This window comes from Bombina bombina, chromosome 5, assembly GCF_027579735.1.
Source record: "Bombina bombina isolate aBomBom1 chromosome 5, aBomBom1.pri, whole genome shotgun sequence".
NCBI lineage: Eukaryota > Metazoa > Chordata > Amphibia > Anura > Bombinatoridae > Bombina > Bombina bombina.
Genome location: NC_069503.1, coordinates 459,197,705 through 459,219,613, shown reverse-complemented (window position 1 = coordinate 459,219,613; position 21,909 = coordinate 459,197,705). Strand labels below are relative to the sequence as shown.

At 34.1% G+C, this 21,909-nt stretch overlaps 1 long non-coding RNA gene across 1 annotated transcript in view; it reads right to left on the bottom strand.

The window, feature by feature from the left end:
• Window positions 1-21,909, bottom strand: part of LOC128659381 (uncharacterized) — a 121,079-nt gene that overhangs the window by 44,667 nt on the left and 54,503 nt on the right. Inside the window, exon 2 of the long non-coding RNA XR_008402355.1 lies at window positions 13,146-13,286. This is a non-coding gene — a long non-coding RNA (uncharacterized LOC128659381). The remainder of the gene's footprint in view (window positions 1-13,145; window positions 13,287-21,909) is intronic.

The following is a 21,909-nucleotide window of genomic DNA, read 5'->3' as shown; positions in this document are numbered from 1 at the left end:
TATGTGTAAATATACTGTTTGTGTGTAAGTATGTGTAAATATACTGTTTGTGTGTAAGCATGTGTGAATATACTGTTTGTGTGTAAGTATGTGTAAATATACTGTTTGTGTGTAAGTATGTGTGTATATACTGTTTGTGTGTAAGTATGTGTAAATATACTGTTTGTGTGTAAGCATGTGTGAATATACTGTTTGTGTGTAAGTATGTGTAAATATACTGTTTGTGTGTAAGTATGTGTGTATATACTGTTTGTGTGTAAGTATCTGTGAATATACTGTTTGTGTGTAAGTATGTGTAAATATACTGTTTGTGTGTAAGTATGTGTAAATATACTGTTTGTGTGTAAGTATGTGTGTATATACTGTTTGTGTGTAAGTATGTGTAAATATCCTGTTTGTGTGTAAGTATGTGTGTATATACTGTTTGTGTGTAAATATGTGTGTATATACTGTTTGTTTGTGTGTAAGTATGTGTGAATATACTGTTTGTGTGTAAGTATGTGTAAATATACTGTTTGTGTGTAAGCATGTGTGAATATACTGTTTGTGTGTAAGTATGTGTAAATATACTGTTTGTGTGTAAGTATGTGTGTATATACTGTTTGTGTGTAAGTATGTGTGTATATACTGTTTGTGTGTAAGTATGTGTAAATATACTGTTTGTGTGTAAGCATGTGTGAATATACTGTTTGTGTGTAAGTATGTGTGGATATACTGTTTGTGTGTAAGTATGTGTGTGTATATACTGTTTGCGTGTAAGTATGTGTGAATATACTGTTTGCGTGTAAGTATGTGTAAATATACTGTTTGCGTGTAAGTATGTGTGTATATACTGTTTGCGTGTAAGTATGTGTAAATATACTGTTTGTGTGTAAGTATGTGTGTATATACTGTTTGTGTGTAAGTATGTGTGAATATACTGTTTGTGTGTAAGTATGTGTAAATATACGATTTGTGTGTAAGTATGTGTAAATATACTGTTTGTGTGTAAGTATGTGTGAATATACTGTTTGTGTGTAAGTATGTGTAAATATATTGTTTGTGTGTAAGTATGTGTGTATATACTGTTTGTGTGTAAGTATGTGTGAATATACTGTTTGTGTGTAAGTATGTGTGTATATACTGTTTGTGTGTATGTGTGAATATACTGTTTGCGTGTAAGTATGTGTAAATATACTGTTTGCGTGTAAGTATGTGTAAATATACTGTTTGCGTGTAAGTATGTGTGTATATACTGTTTGTGTGTAAGTATGTGTAAATATACTGTTTGTGTGTAAGTATGTGTGTATATACTGTTTGTGTGCAAGTATGTGTAAATATACTGTTTGTGTGTAAGTATGTGTGTATATACTGTTTGTGTGTAAGTATGTGTGAATATACTGTTTGTGTGTAAGTATGTGTGTATATACTGTTTGTGTGTAAGTATGTGTGAATATACTGTTTGTGTGTAAGTATGTGTGAATATACTGTTTGTGTGTAAGTATGTGTGTATATACTGTTTGTGTGTATGTGTGAATATACTGTTTGTGTGTAAGTATGTGTAAATATACTGTTTGCGTGTAAGTATGTGTGTATATACTGTTTGTGTGTAAGTATGTGTAAATATACTGTTTGTGTGTAAGTATGTGTGTATATACTGTTTGTGTGTAAGTATGTGTGTATATACTGTTTGTGTGTAAGTATGTGTAAATATACTGTTTGTGTGTAAGTTTGTGTAAATATACTGTTTGTGTGTAAGTATGTGTAAATATACTGTTTGTGTGTAAGTATGTGTAAATATACTGTTTGTGTGTAAGTATGTGTAAATATACTGTTTGTGTGTAAGTATGTGTGTATATACTGTTTGTTTGTGTGTAAGTATGTGTGAATATACTGTTTGTGTGTAAGTATGTGTGTATATACTGTTTGTGTGTAAGTATGTGTGTATATACTGTTTGTGTGTAAGTATGTGTGTATATACTGTTTGTTTGTGTGTAAATATGTGTGAATATACTGTTTGTGTGTAAGTATGTGTGTAAATACTGTTTGTGTGTAAGTATGTGTGTATATACTGTTTGCGTGTAAGTATGTGTGTAAGTATGTGTAAATATACTGTTTGTGTGTAAGTATGTGTGTATATACTGTTTGTGTGTAAGTATGTGTGAATATACTGTTTGTGTGTAAGTATGTGTGGATATACTGTTTGTGTGTAAGTATGTGTGTGTATATACTGTTTGCGTGTAAGTATGTGTGAATATACTGTTTGCGTGTAAGTATGTGTAAATATACTGTTTGCGTGTAAGTATGTGTGTATATACTGTTTGTTTGTAAGTATGTGTAAATATACTGTTTGTGTGTAAGTATGTGTGTATATACTGTTTGTGTGTAAGTATGTGTGAATATACTGTTTGTGTGTAAGTATGTGTAAATATACGATTTGTGTGTAAGTATGTGTAAATATACTGTTTGTGTGTAAGTATGTGTGAATATACTGTTTGTGTGTAAGTATGTGTAAATATACTGTTTGTGTGTAAGTATGTGTGTATATACTGTTTGTGTGTAAGTATGTGTGAATATACTGTTTGTGTGTAAGTATGTGTGTATATACTGTTTGTGTGTAAGTATGTGTGAATATACTGTTTGTGTGTAAGTATGTGTGTATATACTGTTTGTGTGTAAGTATGTGTGAATATACTGTTTGTGTGTAAGTATGTGTGTCTATACTGTTTGTGTGTAAATATACTGTTTGTGTGTAAGTATGTGTGAATATACTGTTTATGTGTAAGTATGTGTAAATATACTGTTTGCGTGTAAGTATGTGTGTATATACTGTTTGTGTGTAAGTATGTGTGAATATACTGTTTGTGTGTATGTGTGTATATACTGTTTGTGTGTAAGTATGTGTGAATATACTGTTTGTGTGTAAGTATGTGTGTATATACTGTTTGTGTGTATGTGTGAATATACTGTTTGCGTGTAAGTATGTGTAAATATACTGTTTGCGTGTAAGTATTTGTGTATATACTGTTTGTGTGTAAGTATGTGTAAATATACTGTTTGTGTGTAAGTATGTGTAAATATACTGTTTGTGTGTAAGCATGTGTGAATATACTGTTTGTGTGTAAGTATGTGTAAATATACTGTTTGTGTGTAAGTATGTGTGTATATACTGTTTGTGTGTAAGTATGTGTGTATATACTGTTTGTGTGTAAGTATGTGTAAATATACTGTTTGTGTGTAAGCATGTGTGAATATACTGTTTGTGTGTAAGTATGTGTGAATATACTGTTTGTGTGTAAGTATGTGTGTGTATATACTGTTTGCGTGTAAGTATGTGTGAATATACTGTTTGCGTGTAAGTATGTGTAAATATACTGTTTGCGTGTAAGTATGTGTGTATATACTGTTTGCGTGTAAGTATGTGTAAATATACTGTTTGTGTGTAAGTATGTGTGTATATACTGTTTGTGTGTAAGTATGTGTGAATATACTGTTTGTGTGTAAGTATGTGTAAATATACGATTTGTGTGTAAGTATGTGTAAATATACTGTTTGTGTGTAAGTATGTGTGAATATACTGTTTGTGTGTAAGTATGTGTAAATATATTGTTTGTGTGTAAGTATGTGTGTATATACTGTTTGTGTGTAAGTATGTGTGAATATACTGTTTGTGTGTAAGTATGTGTGTAAATACTGTTTGTGTGTAAGTATGTGTGAATATACTGTTTGTGTGTAAGTATGTGTGTATATACTGTTTGTGTGTAAGTATGTGTGAATATACTGTTTGTGTGTAAGTATGTGTGTCTATACTGTTTGTGTGTAAATATACTGTTTGTGTGTAAGTATGTGTGAATATACTGTTTATGTGTAAATATACTGTTTGCGTGTAAGTATGTGTGTATATACTGTTTGTGTGTAAGTATGTGTGAATATACTGTTTGTGTGTATGTGTGTATATACTGTTTGTGTGTAAGTATGTGTGAATATACTGTTTGTGTGTAAGTATGTGTGTATATACTGTTTGTGTGTATGTGTGAATATACTGTTTGCGTGTAAGTATGTGTAAATATACTGTTTGCGTGTAAGTATGTGTGTATATACTGTTTGTGTGTAAGTATGTGTAAATATACTGTTTGTGTGTAAGTATGTGTAAATATACTGTTTGTGTGTAAGCATGTGTGAATATACTGTTTGTGTGTAAGTATGTGTAAATATACTGTTTGTGTGTAAGTATGTGTGTATATACTGTTTGTGTGTAAGTATGTGTAAATATACTGTTTGTGTGTAAGCATGTGTGAATATACTGTTTGTGTGTAAGTATGTGTAAATATACTGTTTGTGTGTAAGTATGTGTGTATATACTGTTTGTGTGTAAGTATCTGTGAATATACTGTTTGTGTGTAAGTATGTGTAAATATACTGTTTGTGTGTAAGTATGTGTAAATATACTGTTTGTGTGTAAGTATGTGTGTATATACTGTTTGTGTGTAAGTATGTGTAAATATACTGTTTGTGTGTAAGTATGTGTAAATATACTGTTTGTGTGTAAGTATGTGTGTATATACTGTTTGTGTGTAAATATGTGTGTATATACTGTTTGTTTGTGTGTAAGTATGTGTGAATATACTGTTTGTGTGTAAGTATGTGTGTAAATACTGTTTGTGTGTAAGTATGTGTGTATATACTGTTTGCGGGTAAGTATGTGTGTAAGTATGTGTAAATATACTGTTTGCGTGTAAGTATGTGTGTATATACTGTTTGCGTGTAAGTATGTGTAAATATACTGTTTGTGTGTAAGTATGTGTGTATATACTGTTTGTGTGTAAGTATGTGTAAATATACTGTTTGCGTGTAAGTATGTGTAAATATACTGTTTGCGTGTAAGTATGTGTAAATATACTGTTTGTGTGTATGTGTAAATATACTGTTTGTGTGTAAGTATGTGTGAATATACTGCTTGTGTGTAAGTATGTGTAAATATACTGGTTGTGTGTAAGTATGTGTAAATATACTGTTTGCGTGTAAGTTTGTGTAAATATACTGTTTGTGTGTAGTATGTGTGTATATACTGTTTGTGTGTAAGTATGTGTAAATATACTGTTTGTGTGTAAGTATGTGTGAATATACTGTTTGTGTGTAAGTATGTGTAAATATACTGTTTGTGTGTAAGTATGTGTAAATATACTGTTTGCGTGTAAGTATGTGTGAATATACTGTTTGTGTGTAAGTATGTGTGTATATACTGTTTGTGTGTAAGTATGTGTGTATATACTGTTTGCGTGTAAGTATGTGTGTAATTATGTGTAAATATACTGTTTGTGTGTAAGTATGTGTGAATATACTGTTTGTGTGTATGTGTGAATATACTGTTTGCGTGTAAGTATGTGTAAATATACTGTTTGCGTGTAAGTATGTGTGTATATACTGTTTGTGTGTAAGTATGTGTAAATATACTGTTTGTGTGTAAGTATGTGTGTATATACTGTTTGTGTGTAAGTATGTGTGGATATACTGTTTGTGTGTAAGTATGTGTAAATATACTGTTTGTGTGTAAGTATGTGTGTATATACTGTTTGTGTGTAAGTATGTGTGAATATACTGTTTGTGTGTAAGTATGTGTGTATATACTGTTTGTGTGTAAGTATGTGTGAATATACTGTTTGTGTGTAAGTATGTGTGTATATACTGTTTGTGTGTAAGTATGTGTGAATATACTGTTTGTGTGTAAGTATGTGTGTATATACTGTTTGTGTGTATGTGTGAATATACTGTTTGCGTGTAAGTATGTGTAAATATACTGTTTGCGTGTAAGTATGTGTGTATATACTGTTTGTGTGTAAGTATGTGTAAATATACTGTTTGTGTGTAAGTATGTGTGTATATACTGTTTGTGTGTAAGTATGTGTGTATATACTGTTTGTGTGTAAGTATGTGTAAATATACTGTTTGTGTGTAAGTTTGTGTAAATATACTGTTTGTGTGTAAGTATGTGTAAATATACTGTTTGTGTGTAAGTATGTGTAAATATACTGTTTGTGTGTAAGTATGTGTGTATATACTGTTTGTGTGTAAGTATGTGTGTATATACTGTTTGTTTGTGTGTAAGTATGTGTGAATATACTGTTTGTGTGTAAGTATGTGTGTATATACTGTTTGTGTGTAAGTATGTGTGTATATACTGTTTGTTTGTGTGTAAGTATGTGTGAATATACTGTTTGTGTGTAAGTATGTGTGTAAATACTGTTTGTGTGTAAGTATGTGTGTATATACTGTTTGCGTGTAAGTATGTGTGTAAGTATGTGTAAATATACTGTTTGTGTGTAAGTATGTGTGTATATACTGTTTGTGTGTAAGTATGTGTGAATATACTGTTTGTGTGTAAGTATGTGTGGATATACTGTTTGTGTGTAAGTATGTGTGTGTATATACTGTTTGCGTGTAAGTATGTGTGAATATACTGTTTGCGTGTAAGTATGTGTAAATATACTGTTTGCGTGTAAGTATGTGTGTATATACTGTTTGCGTGTAAGTATGTGTAAATATACTGTTTGTGTGTAAGTATGTGTGTATATACTGTTTGTGTGTAAGTATGTGTGAATATACTGTTTGTGTGTAAGTATGTGTAAATATACGGTTTGTGTGTAAGTATGTGTAAATATACTGTTTGTGTGTAAGTATGTGTGAATATACTGTTTGTGTGTAAGTATGTGTAAATATACTGTTTGTGTGTAAGTATGTGTGTATATACTGTTTGTGTGTAAGTATGTGTGAATATACTGTTTGTGTGTAAGTATGTGTGTAAATACTGTTTGTGTGTAAGTATGTGTGAATATACTGTTTGTGTGTAAGTATGTGTGTATATACTGTTTGTGTGTAAGTATGTGTGAATATACTGTTTGTGTGTAAGTATGTGTGTCTATACTGTTTGTGTGTAAATATACTGTTTGTGTGTAAGTATGTGTGTCTATACTGTTTGTGTGTATGTGTGAATATACTGCTTGTGTGTAAGTATGTGTAAATATACTGTTTGTGTGTAAGTATGTGTAAGTATGTGTAAATATACTGTTTGTGTGTGTGTAAATATACTGTTTGTGTGTGTATGTGTGAATATACTGTTTTCGTGTAAGTATGTGTAAATATACTGTTTGCGTGTAAGTATGTGTGAATATACTGTTTGTGTGTAAGTATGTGTGTATATACTGTTTGTGTGTAAGTATGTGTAAATATACTGTTTGTATGTAAGTATGTTTGTATCTATTGTTTGTGTGTAAGTATGTGTGAATATACTGTTTGTGTGTAAGTATGTGTAAATATACTGTTTGTGTGTAAGTATGTGTAAATATACTGTTTGTGTGTAAGTATGTGTGAATACACTGTTTGTGTGTAAGTATGAGTGTATATACTGTTTGTGTGTAAGTATGTGTGTATATACTGTTTGTGTGTAAGTATGTGTAAATATACTGTTTGTGTGTAAGTATGTGTAAATATTCTGTTTGTGTGTAAGTATGTGTGAATATACTGTTTGTGTGTAAGTATGTGTAAATATACTGCTTGTGTGTAAGTATGTGTAAATATACTGTTTGTATGTAAGTATGTGTAAGTATGTGTAAATATACTGTTTGTGTGTGTGTAAATATACTGTTTGTGTGTGTATGTGTGTATATACTGTTTGTGTGTAAGTATGTGTAAATATACTGTTTGTGTTTAAGTATGTGTGAATATACTGTTTTCGTGTAAGTATGTGTAAATATACTGTTTGCGTGTAAGTATGTGTGAATATACTGTTTGTGTGTAAGTATGTGTGTATATACTGTTTGTGTGTAAGTATGTGTAAATATACTGTTTGTATGTAAGTATGTTTGTATATATTGTTTGTGTGTAAGTATGTGTGAATATACTGTTTGTGTGTAAGTATGTGTAAATATACTGTTTGTGTGTAAGTATGTGTAAATATACTGTTTGTGTGTAAGTATGTGTGAATACACTGTGTGTAAGTATGAGTGTATATACTGTTTGTGTGTAAGTATGTGTGTATATACTGTTTGTGTGTAAGTATGTGTGTATATACTGTTTGTGTGTAAGTATGTGTAAATATACTGTTTGTGTGTAAGTATGTGTAAATATTCTGTTTGTGTGTAAGTATGTGTGAATATACTGTTTGTGTGTAAGTATGTGTAAATATACTGTTTGTGTGTAAGTATGTGTAAATATACTGTTTGTGTGTAAGTATGTGTAAATATACTGTTTGTGTGTAAGTATGTGTAAATATACTGTTTGCGTGTAAGTATGTGTGAATATACTGTTTGTGTGTAAGTATGTGTGTATATACTGTTTGTGTGTAAGTATGTGTAAATATACTGTTTGTGTGTAAGTATGTGTGAATACACTGTTTGTGTGTAAGTATGAGTGTATATACTGTTTGTGTGTAAGTATGTGTGTATATACTGTTTGTGTGTAAGTATGTGTAAATATACTGTTTGTGTGTAAGTATGTGTAAATATTCTGTTTGTGTGTAAGTATGTGTGAATATACTGTTTGTGTGTAAGTATGTGTAAATATACTGCTTGTGTGTAAGTATGTGTAAATATACTGTTTGTATGTAAGTATGTGTAAGTATGTGTAAATATACTGTTTGTGTGTGTGTAAATATACTGTTTGTGTGTGTATGTGTGTATATACTGTTTGTGTGTAAGTATGTGTAAATATACTGTTTGTGTTTAAGTATGTGTGAATATACTGTTTTCGTGTAAGTATGTGTAAATATACTGTTTGCGTGTAAGTATGTGTGAATATACTGTTTGTGTGTAAGTATGTGTGTATATACTGTTTGTGTGTAAGTATGTGTAAATATACTGTTTGTATGTAAGTATGTTTGTATATATTGTTTGTGTGTAAGTATGTGTGAATATACTGTTTGTGTGTAAGTATGTGTAAATATACTGTTTGTGTGTAAGTATGTGTAAATATACTGTTTGTGTGTAAGTATGTGTGAATACACTGTGTGTAAGTATGAGTGTATATACTGTTTGTGTGTAAGTATGTGTGTATATACTGTTTGTGTGTAAGTATGTGTGTATATACTGTTTGTGTGTAAGTATGTGTAAATATACTGTTTGTGTGTAAGTATGTGTAAATATTCTGTTTGTGTGTAAGTATGTGTGAATATACTGTTTGTGTGTAAGTATGTGTAAATATACTGTTTGTGTGTAAGTATGTGTAAATATACTGTTTGTGTGTAAGTATGTGTAAATATACTGTTTGTGTTTAACCTCTTAAGGACATATGACGGAATTATTCCGTCATAAAACAATTGAGCAAACTGAAAGCTGTGTCCTTAAAGGGTTAAGTATGTGTAAATATATATATATAAATGTAAAAGAATAGGCACTCATGAACTTATAGAGCAAAACAAATCTTATGTTGTACTTTTTCTAACCAAATGACATAGGAGTAAAATGAATTACTTGTAGAGTATGCACTTGCTTGGCACACTCCCCATCAGCAGAACTGTACACCCTGCATCTACATTTAGGTTTAAATCAACCCACCAGCGTGAATGCAAGCCCTGGTGATCATCTACTTATAAAGACATTTTATTTTTATTTTTGTTACACCCTGACCAAAAAAATATTATGGCTAAAAAACGGCCTAAAACCTGGGGGGGGGGGGGGGTTTGAAGGGGGCACCAGAATTTTGAGTGCCTAGGGCAGCACAAAACCTAAATACAACTAAAAAATTATGATATTGCGCTTAACTATCTGTGCCTGTATTTTGTTATATTGTATATATATTCCTAGTGCTAATGCTGCCTTCCAATTTAACAAAAAGTTGATGTCTATAAACAGCAATTCAGTTGATACTAATAAATGACAATTAATATTTACAGCCAAAAATTAATGATAAAAATTAATGATGAAAAACAAACAAACAAAAATTAATGATAAAAAACAAATCAAAATGGTAAATGCTTCTAAATGTGCCACTCATGCAGAACTGTCTGGTTTTGATGCAGTAATATTGATACCTTAGTGTTCTGCTACACACTTGAAACAGAGGTCTACAATAGTAAATACTAGTATACTGATATATCCTAATAATATCACCACTGAAGAAAAAATGTCCAAATTCACCTGTGGGTGATAAAAAAATGCCAGAATGGTATTCTGTTGGGGTAACCAATTTCAAAGTACCTTTGCAATTAGGAACAGTACCTTTGAAAGTATCCAAATGTCTGTTGACAACTTGTTTGCTAGTGTAAGCAAAAAAACACTTTTCCCCGTGTGCAGGGCTGGTCTCTCCAGGTGCTGCTTCAAGTCAGTCAAAAGGATCCTTATTTGACTTGTTGCATAGCCATATTTAAAAGAGAAGAAAAAGAAGCGCACCAGGGTACGATTCAAGTGAAGATTTATTAACATAAAACACACGCAACTTACAATGTTGCACTTACTAGATTAAAAACAATAATGAGCCTGTAGATTTTAATTATCCTTGTGTGCGCTGGAACAGGAGATGACAAACGGTTCCTATACGCCGGCCCAGGTAACTGCAAGGCTTCCGGACTGCCCTCTGCCGATACCACACTAGCCGTCCACAAAGAAGAACCAGGAGCAGTGTCCTTTTCCTCGACTCGTTTCCCCAGAACCACGGTCGGGCTGCCACAGGTTCTTTTGCAGGAAATAGCTTATTGTCAACTGCAACACTGATATCAAAAAACACCTCCTCCTCTTCTCTGTCAGCATCAAACTGGCAAAATGTTTGATTTACAGCATTTGAAAATTAAATCACATTCCAATGTCCAAAGAAATGTGATTTCATTTTCAAATGCTGTAAATCAAACATTTTGCCAGTTTGATCCTGACAGAGAAGAGGAGGAGGTGTTTTTTGATATCAGTGTTGCAGTTGACAATAAGCTATTTCCTGCAAAAGAACCTGTGGCAGCCCGACCGTGGTTCGGGGAAACGCGTCGAGGAAAAGGACACTGCTCCTGGTTCTTCTTTGTGGACGGCTAGTGTGGTATCGGCAGAGGGCAGTCCGGAAGCCTTGCAGTTACCTGGGCCGGCGTATAGGAACCGTTTGTCATCTCCTGTTCCAGCGCACACAAGGATAATTAAAATCTACAGGCTCATTATTGTTTTTAATCTAGTAAGTGCAACATTGTAAGTTGCGTGTGTTTTATGTTAATAAATCTTCACTTGAATGGTACCCTGGTGCGCTTCTTTTTCTTCTCTTTTACAAAACCTAAATACGCCACTGAGCTGCAGTGAGGCACTTGGTAGGAAAGCTGAGTACCATAGCGATCCTCTTCTGATCCTTGACAATATGCTGCCCAGTGCCTCACTGCAGCTGCTCTGTAAGGGGAAATGATTTATTTATCAGGCACGGTAGCCAGTTAGGCTGCTAGGCACAAGCAAGGGGACAAACTTACTGTTAAGTAGTGGTAAGCTCAGTGAGGATGAGTAACTCAGCATCTCCTTCTGAACCTGCTGTGTGACATCATTCATATCAGTCACGTGACATGATGCTGTAGTTCAGCGCAGGTGCTCCCTACTGAGCTGAGCCTGTGAGTAAGGTAGATTTACAGCCTGCCAGATTGTAGGAGCCTCACAATGAGGTAAATTGTGTACTTAACAAGAGAGTGACAGTGTGTGTATATATATATGGGAAATTTTGAGTCCTGATTTTTATATATATAGCAAAGTGTCATTTCTTCAGTGTTGAAAAGATATAATAAAATATTTACAAAAATGTGAGGGGTAAGTACACGTGTGTGTAACCACCTATCACCAGCTAGCTCCCACTAGTGCATTGCTGCTGAGTATATGTACACATGTTTTATTTAACAAAGGATACCAAAAGAACAAAGTAAACTTGATAATAGAAGTTAGTTTAAAAAGTGTCTTAAAAAGACATGCTCTATCTGAATACTGAAAGTTTACTTTTGGCTTTCATACTCCTTAAAATCTAGATTAAAGTTTGGCTGATTCAGATGGAATTTTTTAAGAATGCACTTGTTTTTCATGAAAAACTAGCACTTAATTTTGTTTTGTTGTGTTTATTTTATATTTTACTTTATCTTTTCATACCAACCAATTGACAAAATACAGTGATTATAGGGTATTGAAAATGTTAAATGTTTTTGTTATTTAAACAAGTATTATACTTGCCATGTTTGGTATACGGTTAAATAAGAAATGGTGAGAAAAGGGAGGAGGCTTCTTTACCCTAAAATGCCCAGGCCTTTTTTGGTCCCAGTCCGGCCCTGTTAAGGGGTTAAAAAGATTAAAAGCAGGTATAGTGAAGCTCCCTTAATATGAATTCCACACATGAGATGGACCTTACTCATGTTTAAGAGAGCTATAGCTGAGCTCTCAGTGTTAATAGCATGTGTGCAAGTTCAGCTTCGTGGTAGCAAGCAAAACAGCAATAAAAGATTTATTATTAAAATAAAATGCAATGCAGCACAAAGTACACATAGGCTAACAAAGACAAGACTGTAAGTAACGGCTATATGGATGTAAGAGTGCTCCACTAATCATGGAGCCAACAAATAAGACCACCAACCAAAGTTCCGCTTTCTGTGACGTGTAACTGCCTTAGTGCAGTGTTCCTCAAGTATCCCCACCAGGCCAGGTTTTCATTATACCTGAACTAAAGCACAGGTGAAATAATCATCTGATCAGTAACCATGGTTACTAACCTGCTCTCACTCATCATCTGATTATATTGCCTGTGGTCTAGTTAAAAAAATACCTGGTCTGTTGGGGGTACTTGAGGACCACCGTTGAGAAACACTGCCGTATGAATGTTTTGTCTCTGACGTATGTTTCTCTGAAGACTTTCAGCTTTGTCAAGGAGAGAACTGATCAGCTTATTTTACTGAGCATTATATTGTAATGTAAGTATCTCTCCTTAAAATAAATCTTATTAGTGAACGTGCCTTGATGAGATACACTGTTCCCAAGGTACAAATTGCCTTTAAAACAATCAATGAGGGGCCTTATAATACTGATGAGAATCTCACCAGACCAGAGAGCTTTAGAGAATTGGTCCTCTACTGCAGCCAATCTGAATATATCCAGCAGCAATATGTCAATATAAATGGTTATTTCAAATTGGAAAACCTCTAAAGTTTAAGCATCAAAATACTGTACTAAATATTTTCTTACCAGATCAGCCAATATTTCCTCTGGACTTTTTCCACTTCTTAGATGTTTTTTTATTTTTTGGTACTCTCCTAAATTATACATGAGGAAGTTCACTAGCTTCGTTCTGCCCGGGCAACTTGAGATTTTCGTTTTAACTGGCATCTATTAGAAACATATAACAAAAGCATTATGGTTAGAATAGCTTAATGGTACGTTACCCAAATGCCTAAATACCTGAAAGTAATGTAGCATCTGTAAAAAGTTAGAAATAAATTATTATAATACTAATCATAATCATAAACTATCTATGTAAAGAAAACATAAATATTACCTAAAAAATGCCTACAGTAGCCACATCCTATTGTAAACCTATTCTTCAACAAAGAATAACATGGAAACAAATCAAATCTGTTAATAGAAGTAAACTGGAATATCTAAAAAACATTGTAGGTTCTTTTTGAATCACAAAATAATTTTTTTGGGTTTCATATCCCTTTAAAGGGACACAAAGCTCCATATTTTTCATGATTCATAGAGTGAATTAGTTAATGAAACTTTCCAATTTACTTCCATTATTAAGCACACTTTCTCTTAGTATCTTTATTTGAATATCATAGCTAGGTAGACTAGTTTGCATTGATGTGCATTTTCCATATATAAATAAAGTTTTACTGTACATTCACTAGATTTCTCACAATGGAAATTCTCACCACTGAAAAGCTGATGAGACATCAGTGTGGCTGTAAAAGGTGCATCTAACATGGAGGACAACATTAGAAACTTACGGCATTGTACTGTATATACATGTATCATACATACACAATCCCCATAGCTCCTATGGGTGTATTATTGATGTCTTACTTATACTATTGCATTGTAACAAAAGGGGTTGAGATTCTGCTGACAAATGTAAATTGTATTGCCATACAATACTGTGTAAACGGATAATTTACTTAAAGGGACAGTCTACATCAGGATTTTTATTGTTTGAAAAGAAAGATAATCCCTTTATAACCAATTCCCTAGTTGTGCATTACCAACACAGTTATATAAATACACTTTTTACCTCTGTGATTACCTTGTATCTAAGCCTCTGCAAACTGCCCCCTTATTTCAGTTCTTTTGACAGACATCCATTTTAGCCAATTAGAGCTTGCTCACTGGAACTCCACGGGCGTGAGCATAGTGTTATCTATATGATAAACGTGAACTAACACCCTCTAGTGGTGAAAAACTGTCAAAATGCCCTGAGAGAAGAGGCGGCCTTCAAGGATTTAGAAATTAGCATATGAACCTCCTAGGTTTAGCTTTCAACTAAGAATACCAAGAGAACAAAGCAAAATTGGTGATAAAAATAAATTGGAAAATTGTTTAAAATTACATTCTTTGGCATCTACTTATCAAGCTGTCAACTTACCTGCATTCGCCGCACCAATACACTCGCCTAAGATCGCCTAACATTATATTTATTAACCCCTAAACCTAAGCCTAACCCTAACCATAACACCCCCTAAGAAATATAATTTAAATACATCTAAATAAAATTACTATCATTAACTACATTATTCCTATTTAAAACTAAATACTTACCTGTAAAATAAAATCTAAGATAGCTACAATATAACTAATAGTTACATTGTATCTAACTTAGGGTTCATTTTTATTTTACAGGCAAGTTTGATTGGAACAGCCAATAGAATGCAAGTTCAATCCTATTAGCTGACTGGATCAGCCAATAGGATTGAACTTCAATCCTATTGGCTGATTGCATCAACGAATAGGATTTTTCCTACCTTAATTCCGATTGGCTGATAGAATTCTATCCGCCAATCGGAATTGTAGGGACGCCATCTTGGATGACGTCACTTAAAGGACCCGTCATTGTTGAAGAAGACGTCGATGGAAGAGGATGCTCCGCGTCGGATGTCTTGAAGATGGAACCGCTCCACGCCGGATGGATGAAGATAGAAGATGCTGTCTGGATGAAGACTTCTGTCCGTCTGGAGGACCTCTTCTGCCCGGCTTGGATAAAGACTTCTGCCTGTCTGGAGGACCACTTCGTCCGGCTTCGTTGAGGACTTCGGCCCGGTTGGGTGTAGACTTCTCAAGGTAAGGTGATCTTCAAGGGGTTAGTGTTAGGTTTTTTTAAGGGGGTATTGGGTGGGATTTTGAGTAGGGTTGGTTGTGTGGGTGGTGGGTTTTAATGTTGGGGGGGATTTGTACTTTTTTTTACAGTTAAAAGAGCTGATTACTTTGGGGCAATGCCCCGCAAAAGGCACTTTTAAGGGCTATTTGTAATTTAGTGTAGGGTAGGGCTTTTTTTATTTGGGGGGGCTTTTTTATTTTGTTAGGGGGATTAGATTAGGTGTAATTAGTTTAAAAATCTTGTAATTATTTTATTTTTTTCTGTAATTTAGTGTTTTTTTGTTTTTGTACTTTAGATAATTTTATTTAATTGTAGTTAATTTAGGGATTTAATTTAATTGTAGTGTAGTGTTGTAATTGTAACTTAGGTTAGGTTTTATTTTACAGGTAAATTTGTACTTATTTTAGCTAGGTAGTTATTAAATAGTTATTAATTATTTAATAACTATTCTACCTAGCTAAAATAAATACAAACTTGCCTGTAAAATAAAAATAAACCCTAAGCTAGCTACAATGTAACTATTAGTTATATTGTAGCTATCTTAGGGTTTATTTTACAGGTAAGTATTTAGTTTTAAATAGGAATAATTTATTTAATGCTAGGAATATTTATTTAGATTTATTTAAATTACATTTAAGTTAGGGGGTGTTAGGGTTAGGGTTAGACTTAGGTTTAGGGGTTAATAAATTTAATATAGTGGCGGCGGTGTAAGGGGGGGCAGATTAGGGTTAATAAAGATAATGTAGGTGGAGGCGGTGTAGGGGGGGCAGATTATGGGTTAATAAATATAATGTAGGTGGCGGTGGGCTCCAGGAGCGGTGGTTTAGGGACTAAACACTTTATTTAGTTGCGACGGGGTCCGTGAGCATCGGTTTAGGGGTTAATAAGTTTATTAAAGTGGCGGTGGCCTCCGGGAGCGTCGGTTTAGGGGTTAATAAATATATATATTGTGGTTGGCGGCGGTGTAGGGGGGCAGATTAGGGGTGTTTAGACTCGGGGTACATGTTAGGGTGTTAGGTGTAAACATTACCACAGGAATCAATGGGATATCTGGCAGCAGCGAACATAAGTTTTCGCTGCTTTCAGACTCCCATTGATTCCTATGGCATCCACCGCCTCCAGGGCGGCCCATTGAAAACCAAGTACGCTGGGCTGGAATAGTGCCGAGCGTACCTGCTAGTTATTTGATAACCAGCAAAAGTAGTCAGATAGTGCCGAACTTGCATTCGGAACATCTGGAGTGACGTAAGCATCGATCTGTGTTGGACTGAGACCGGCGGATTGTATGTTACGTCACTAAATTCTACTTTTGCTGGTTTGTAGGGTTTGATAACTAAGGGGAATCAGGCTCACAACAGATACGCTGCAGAATTCTAGCGTATTTGCAGTTGACGGCTTGATAAGTAGATGCCTCTATCTGAATCATGAAAGTTATTTTGGACTAGAGTGTCTCTTTAACACCTTTAATGTAACAATGCTGCTTTGAAAATATTGCCAGTATCAGAAAAGCCACCCACAGAGATGTATAGTAAAAAGCCTCTCAGGAGACTGTCTTCAAACACTAGTCTCAGCCATTTTTAAAATTTCACCGCCAATCTCGTTCCTGAGACAGATCCCTTTTGAATATATTGCCACTTTGATGATGCTTCAATCATCAGGGCATAAATATATTATATGTAATGCTCCTTAAAACCTACATATATATTATACATACACACAAGAGCTGTACCAAAAGTAATGCAAAAGGGGCATAACTTTTTATTAATCAATGTAGGTCCTTCAAATTGCACATGTTGTTGAAGTGACTCTTCTTCTATACAGGTGTTTAAAAATATTTTTCTTACTTGCAGGTGAATAATGGATTCTAAGCAGAAACAGTGTGCTGTGATTAAGTTCTTGACAAAGGAGGGGTGCAGGCTGTCTTTACATCCACAGAAGGCTGCAGAATGTGTACTGAGATGACACCATGGACAAGAGCAATGTGCCCAGGTGGATGAAGAAGTTTACAGCAGAGGAAACCAGCACTGAAGACAAACCGCACAGTGGGATACCATCAACTGAGACCACTGACATGAATCGTCAGCAAGTGGATGAGTTGATTTGCACAGACAGATGTACCACAATCCGTAAACTTGCTGCACAACTGGACTGTGGTCACAATGCCATACAGAAGATGGTGGGAATTTTAGGGTATCAGAAAGTTGGGTTGCACCAATACCATTTTTTTAAGACCGAGTACAAGTACCGATACTTGTTTTCAAATACTCGCCGATACCAATTACCGATACTAATTTTTTTTTAATGTCATGTGACAGTTAACCAAGCACAATACAGACTAATTATTTAAGATTCCTTCTTTATAATTATGAAGGACTGTAACTTAAAAGACATTATGAAATAATAAAACAGTTTTATTTGTCATAAAGTTCACAGAACATGTTTATAAATAAAAATATTACAATAAAATATATTAATAACAACAAATAACAAATATAAAATCACAACCAACCAAAAGTACAATACAGTAAAAAATAGAAAAATAGTAAAAATAGAACAGTGCACTGTTTAATCATGGGGAACAACACTATGGGCTAAATTACGTTTGACTGGTAAGTTTTACCAATGCTATGCTAAAGTCTATGGAGTTGGAAATGTGAACAAAGCATTGATAAAGCTTACCAATCAAATGTAATCTAAATCTAGTCCTATAATTGCAGGATGAGTGTTCATTGGAATTAACTTAATTTTTGCCATGAGTACTCTTCCTGCAATTATATAAGCTAACCTATGGATGTTCCTCAGAGTACAGTATGTTTTGAACATCATTGTGCAAGATGAGAACTAGCAGTAAAAAAGGCAATTTAGCAATTAGAATAATTTTTCAAAAGTTAGTGGCAAGTTCTTTTTAAGGAACAGAACAGAAGCCTCTCTGCATGTTCAGCTATAAGTCTGTTTTTGCTATCAGTAAGGAGGTTTGACTCTAAGTTGAACAGTATTTCACTTTCCACACTACTGCATGGGGCAGAAAGATATTTTTTGAAAATTTTAGCCAGAGCTGGAAATCTCAGTTTATTAACTGACCAGTACTTCAGGGGGTTGTCTGAACGAGGTACAGTGATCTCTCCTACAATAATACAAATGACAGCAATTTGTATTGGCAGAACAGTAGTAAACAATTTTTAGTTTAGTCTCCACTTCAGCTTAAAATGAAATGGGAACATGCAGTTTGAAAAAACGCCACAAGATAGCATATGGGTAGGAAGTGGAGGTATCGGTATAAGTATCGGTGCATTTGCACGAGTACAAGTACTCATGCAAATACTTGGTATCTGTACTGATACCGATACTAGTATAGGTATCGGTGCAACCCTATCGGAAAGTGTGTGTGAAGTGGTACCTCAGCAGTTGAAACATCGGGGCCTATTTATCAAAGGTCTTGCGGACCTGATCCGACAGTGAGGATCAGGTCCGCAAGACCTCGCTGAATGCGGAGAGCAATGTGCTCTCCACATTTAACATTGCACCAGCAGCTCACAAGAGCTGCTGGTGCAACGCCGCCCCCTGCAGACTCGCGGCCAATTGGCCGACAGCAGGGGGGTGTCAATCAACCCGATCATACTCGATCGGGTTGATTTCCGCGATTCCTGTCTTTAGACCGCTGCTTCATAAATTGTGTTTATGAACACGGGCCAGAAACATGGGCCCACAAGCTCCGTTCGGAGATTGATAAGTGGGCCCCCTAATTTGAAGGAAAGAAGGGTGGAAGTCTGCTCTGATCCGCTTGAAGCATTTGAAGCCAATAAAGACTTGTTTTTTTCTGATCTGATGACAGGGGATGAAACTTGGGCATATCCTTATGATCCAGAAGAAGAATCAGTCCATGGAATTGCGTCACACCTCCTCTCCAAGGCCTAAGAAGTTCATGAGCCAGCAATCAACACAGAATGTCATGGTGACTTTTTTGGGATGACAAGGGTGTCATTCTCCTTGATTTTTTGGAACATGGCCATACCATTAACAGTGAGCAGTACATTGAGACATTCCAGAACCTTAGAGAAGCCATTAGGAGGAAGAGACCGAACAAGAATCTGAAAGCAATCCACATTCACCACGACAATCGCTTGTAATCGCTTGTAACTGAGACTATGTTGATTAGTACCTTTGTATAGAGGAAGAGTTACTCCAACAACATGTGCAATTTGAACAACCTACATCGGTTAATAAAAACGTTATGCCCACTTTTGCATTACTTTCAGCACAGATCTTGTGTATATATATATATATATATATATATATATATATAAACATATAATATTAGAATATACTGTATAAGTGCCCCTTTCTGCTATGTAATAGTATTTATTGTTTATTTAAATTTTAGAAGGAAATTAAAAAAGAGAGCGTGAATCACAGTGAGGAAAATCTGTGTGAAAGAAGCTGTGTGAGAGGGTGAGGAGGATAGTGGATGTCAGGGATGTGGGGAAAGAGGTTATGGGGAGACTGTGTTTGAGGAGGAAGGGCTAAACAGAAGAACAGAAGCTAATGTGTGTGAGGGTTAATTGAATTCAGAGAGTGAGCAGGATATGAGGGAATTTTCTGAGATGAGTGAGAGGGAGTGAGTGAGGGGTAAAGAAACATGTTGTGTGTAGGGGAAAAGGAGGTGAAAGTGTAAGGAGGATAATGTGTGTGAGATGGGAGTATGAGGAGGTGGTTGTATGTGAGGGAGATGGGGAATGAAAAGATAACCAGGGATTTATATAAAGGAGAGTAAACTTTGATAGTGCAGGTTATACTACATATGACTGTACTGTACACTGACTGTAGGGTGATGCCAATCGTGATTTTATTTAAGATGCCATATTTGATGTTATTGATGATGTTATCAATGATGTGATGTGTGATGTTATCAGTGATGTCATTGAGGATGTCATGCAAGTGGGGGCAGTTTAAGTTAGGATTTTCCTTGCTTTTAAATGTTAGATGGAAATGTAAACTATCTATATACACAGAGAGAAAAATATAATTAAAGGACAAGTAAACACAAAATATTTGCATAATCAATAAATGCAAGATAACAAGACAATGAAATAGCACTTAGGGGCCGATTTATTAATGTCTGTCTGTCATGATATGCTGTAGCGTATTATGTCCCACAGTATACGCTGTTGGCATTTATCACTGCACAAGCAATACACCAGACCTGCTTAGGCAACCTATTAACCCCTAAACCGAAGTTCCCAAACATCGCCAACACTAACTAAACCTATTAACCTCTAAACCGCAGCTCCCCGACATCGCCTACACTAACTGAAACGCTAAATAAACCTATTAACCCCTAAACCGCCCTTCCCAAACATCACCAACACTAACTAATCCTATTAACCCCTAAACCACAATTCCCAAACATTGCCAACACTAACTAAACCTATTAACCCCTAAACCGCTGGCCCCCACATCGCAACAACCTAAATTAAACTATTAACCCCAAAACCTAACACCCCCATTAAAGTTACAATTATTAACTAACTACCTATTTAAAAATAAATACAAACTTACCTGTGAAATAAAGATAAAACCTAAGCTAGCTACAATATAACTATTTACTAACTAACTACTAAAAATAAATACAAAGTTACCTGTGAAATAAAGATAAAACCTAAGCTAGCTACAATATAACTATTTACTAACTACCTACTAAAAATAAATACAAACTTACCTGTGAAATAAAAATAAAACCTAACGTTACTAAAAATAAAAATCCTAACATTACTAAAAATAAAAAAAACTAAGATTACTAAAAAAATTAAAACTACAATTACAAAAACTAATAAACACTAAAATTACAAAAAAAAACTACTATTACAAAAATAACAAATGAAATTATCCAAAATTATAAAAATGATTCCTATTCTAATACCCCGTTTAAAAAAAAAAAAAAACACCCCAAAATAAAAAAAAGCTAATCACTAAAATCCCTAAATTCACCAAATAAAACAATTAACCCCAAAACCGCCGTTCCCCGACATCGCCGGCACTAACTAAACCTATTAACCCCTAAACCGCCAGCCCCCACATAGCAACAACCTAAATTAAACTATTAACCCCTAACACCCCCTTACTTTAACATAATTAAAATAGACCTAAATTAAAGTTACAATTATTAACTAACTACCTACTTCAAAATAAATACAAACTTACCTGTAAAATAAAGATAAAACCTAAGCTAGCTACAATATAACTATTTACTAACTACCTACTAAAAATTAATACAAACTTACCTGTGACATAAAAATAAAACCTACACTTACACTAATAAAGCCTAACATTACTAAAAATAAAAAACCTAACATTTCTAAAAATAAAAAAACTTAAGATTACTAAAAAATTAAAGCTACAATTACAAAAAATAATAAACACTAAAATTACAAAAAATAAAAAAACTACCATAACAAAAAATAACATTATCCAAAATAATTAAAATTATTCCTATTGTAATACTCCGTTTAAAAAAATAAAATTCTACGGGTGCCATATGTTAAACATAGATACACCCCATGAACTCATCATAAACCCTTCATAGATGCCCTGTAGTATACCCAAACTGCCCATTAGAACATCAAAATTCCCACCCCACCAGAA